This window comes from Montipora foliosa, chromosome 4 (genome assembly GCF_036669935.1).
Source record: "Montipora foliosa isolate CH-2021 chromosome 4, ASM3666993v2, whole genome shotgun sequence".
Classification (NCBI taxonomy): Eukaryota; Metazoa; Cnidaria; class Anthozoa; order Scleractinia; family Acroporidae; genus Montipora; species Montipora foliosa.
The window spans coordinates 29,622,632-29,625,131 of record NC_090872.1 but is presented as its reverse complement, the minus strand read 5'-3'; the positions used below and the strand labels follow the sequence as shown (position 1 = coordinate 29,625,131).

The 2,500-nt window shown below is 40.9% G+C and overlaps 1 long non-coding RNA gene across 1 annotated transcript in view; it reads left to right on the top strand.

The window, feature by feature from the left end:
- The window catches only part of LOC137999159 (uncharacterized), a 13,204-nt gene that overhangs the window by 7,746 nt on the left and 2,958 nt on the right, over positions 1-2,500 (top strand). The gene's annotated exons all lie outside the window — the stretch shown is intronic.

The following is a 2,500-nucleotide window of genomic DNA, read 5'->3' as shown; positions in this document are numbered from 1 at the left end:
ATCTTTTGTTATGCAGAGTCAAACCTTCGAACAATGGCCCGAGCGCCATTTTGAAACAGAATGCAACCATTAAGTTTTCAGAGTGAAAAGGACAGTACTTTCATTCAATGAACTGGCCTGAAAAGTAGATTTTTAAATTGCTGAAATACGTATCTTTCATTACCCGCTCTTTGTTGTTCTGTTGACAGTTTCTTACAAGCACTAATAAGCTCCTGAATACAAATGAGTGCGTCTTTCTATACAAAATAAGGTCACTTTTTCTTCAATTTCAAAGTGGTAGGGACGGAACTTGTAGTTGATCAAATTTAAAACAGAAACCGGGATTTTGTTGAGAAAGCCTTCATCTTCAAAATCCCGTTCTTTGTCTCTCAACTTTTGGCCGGCAAAAAATAGAAACTTGGGAATCTCTTCGCCGCGTTCCTTCGCCGCGTTCAGTTAAAAGCCTTTTTTCACGACAAAGAGGACGATTCGGACACTTCTAATAAAGATATTTTTGAAACACTTCAAGTTCGCAAATCCAAATGGACTCCCCCAGAGGGACAATTTGCCTCTTTAGATTTTTTCGCCAAAAAATGCCGTCACGACATTCATAAACTTAAATTCAATCGCAACACTAAATTTTACAACCTTTCCTCGGAAGAGTGGGCGGCGCTTAAAAATCTTAGTAAACGCAACGGCATAGTTGTCAAATCGGCCGACAAAGGCGGCGCGGTAGTTGTTTGGCCGTCCGACCTTTACCAAAAAGAAGCTTTGCGGCAACTTTCGGATACCTCGTTTTATGCCAAGATCCCTAAAGATCTCACTTCTAAAAATCAAAAACTTGTCAAAGACACCATTCAAAATCTTATAGTTAATCAACAATTACCGGACACTGCCACTAATCTCATCATCAACACCCCTAGAACTTCGTGCATTTACTTCTTGCCTAAAATTCACAAACCCAACAACCCAAGTCGCCCTATCGTTTCTGCCTGTATTTGCCCTACCGAACTCATTTCTAGCTACTTAGACAGGATTATGACGCCTATCGTCAAATCTTTGCCATCATACATTAAAGACAGTACACACGCACTACAAATTTTCCGCGATTTCAATTTCTCCGGCCAAGACAAACTTATTTTCACCATGGACATTACATCTCTATACACAGTCATTCCTAATAGCGAAGGTCTTCAAGCACTTAAACACTTTTTCGATCAACGCACTGTCAAAGAACCTAGCTCAGAAACGCTCCTCCGCCTTGCCGAACTAGTTTTAACGCTTAACTGTTTTTCATTCGCCGGCAACTATTACAAACAAATTAATGGTGTAGCGATGGGCACAAGAATGGGACCTAGCTATGCCAATCTTTTTGTAGGATATGTTGAAGACCAATTTTTTAATCAGTACAACGGCCCCAAACCTGAACTCTACGGCCGCTACATCGACGACTGCATCGGCGCTATTTCATCCAGCAGAGAAGAACTCGATCAATTTATAACCTCCGTCAACTCTTTTCATCCGGCTCTTAAATATACCTGGGAAATTTCGGAAACTTCATTGGCTTTCCTAGATATCAAAGTTTCTATTAGAGGCAACGTGCTAAGTACTAGTGTGCACTACAAACCTACCGATTCACACAGTTATTTGTTGTATTCATCGTCACATCCATCACATGTCAAGAACTCCATTCCTTATTCTCAATTTCTTAGACTTCGACGTCTATGCAGTGATGACTCCGATTTTTCCAGCAAATCAGAGGAGATGTGCCAGTTCTTCGAAAAACGTGGCTATCCTGTCTCTGTGGTCAAAGCGGGCCATCATCGCGCCCAACAATTTGATCGACAGTCATCACTACAAACGTCACAAAAAGATAAGAATGACAGAATTCCATTCACCCTCACTTTCCATCCTCATAATCACGCAGTCAAAAGCATCATTCTTAGTAATTTTAAATTACTCCAAAATGATCTCGAGACTGGTAGAATCTTTTCGCAACCTCCACTTATTTCATTCAAACGCGACAAAAACGTAGGCAACTTTTTAGTTAAAAGCGCCCTCAAAACTAACGAGCAACCCGGCACTTTCAAATGCGCGCGCTCACGATGCAAAACTTGTCTTTTCATTGTTAACACTAGCAAGATATCGGGACCTAAGCGATCTGTTAAGATCAGCGATCGTTTCACATGTACCTCCGCAAATGTCATATATTGCATAACTTGTACGTTATGTAATAAATTATACATTGGTGAGACAGGTAGACGACTAGGTGACCGATTCCGCGAACACCTTCGCGATGTTGAAAAGAATGACAAGGATGTATCTAAGCCAGTCGCTCGCCATTTTAATCTGCCTAACCACTCCAAAAAACACATGGCTATCTGCGGCCTTTCCCTACATCTAGGTACGACGGAAAGCCGCAAGAATCTGGAACAAAAATTCATCTTTCAAATCGGCACCCTTAATCCTCACGGTATTAACGAACGCTTTTCATTTAACTAATATATTCCTATTTTTCACG